A 1,031-nucleotide genomic window follows, 5' to 3' on the forward strand; every position below is an offset into this window, starting at 1 on the left:
TGTAATAGTATATTATTTAACGAGCGGTAATGCAGGTCATAACTCACGCAGATGAAGTTTGCAGCACGAGCCGCAGGCGAGTGCTGTAATTCATCAAGTGAGTTATGACCATTACCGCAAGTTGAATACTATACTTTATCTACGACTATAACAATAAATACTAAGATACAAGTATCGAGAAAGAACTTTATTCACAAATCTTAATAGTTATAACAATTAAATAAAAGTTTTAGGTGTAATTACTAATAAATTCTGTATTGCATTATTAGCTACTTCTCTTATTTCTGGAGATGTACATAATAACTCATCTTCGCTATCTAAATTCATATTTTTTAGGACTATTATTAGAAATTGATTTGAAAACGTAAAAATTATTTTGTTAAAACATCAAATGACAGTCCCCTCAATGATAATAATTGACAGTTCCGCCTACTGAGAAGCGTTGGCAATTTAATAATTTTAAAATCTTTTAATTATTCATTTCTTTCCACTTGTTAAAATTCTTTCCATTTTACACCAATGGAACGTATTTATCGGCTTAAAAATTTCCAAGAATTTACTGCGTACACTATTTACATACCGAAGTATCATTGTAGAAGCCCAGCGTGAGTTATAATAACTCACTATAAAAACTCACGCTACTTGTTTATTAATACTATTAATTGCTCAAAAGCAGTTGAATAATTAATATAGAAATTAATAGGAGTAGATAAATGTACTTACTTCAAAATTGCTGGATAATATGTCAATAATTCCATCTAAGGATTAGGCTCACTAAAATCATTTGCCTTATATTTGCATTAGTGATTCGTTTGGCGGATTGAATCTAAAATCCCAGTCAGACGTTGTATGAGGTGTCCCAAACCCAAATCCGCAAAAATCACAAAAATCACAACATAGCTACCCAAGATATTGAAGTTTAAAGTTTTTTACAAATATCTCGCGTTCTATGCGTCGGACACTCATAAGGTCAAGATTGGTGTAAGCTTCGAAGCATTCAAGCCCGATTTTTCTGCAATCACACCTGTTGT

The sequence above is a fragment of the Anoplophora glabripennis genome, unplaced genomic scaffold (genome assembly GCF_000390285.2).
Source record: "Anoplophora glabripennis isolate ALB-LARVAE unplaced genomic scaffold, Agla_2.0 scaffold1016, whole genome shotgun sequence".
Taxonomy (NCBI): Eukaryota; Metazoa; Arthropoda; class Insecta; order Coleoptera; family Cerambycidae; genus Anoplophora; species Anoplophora glabripennis.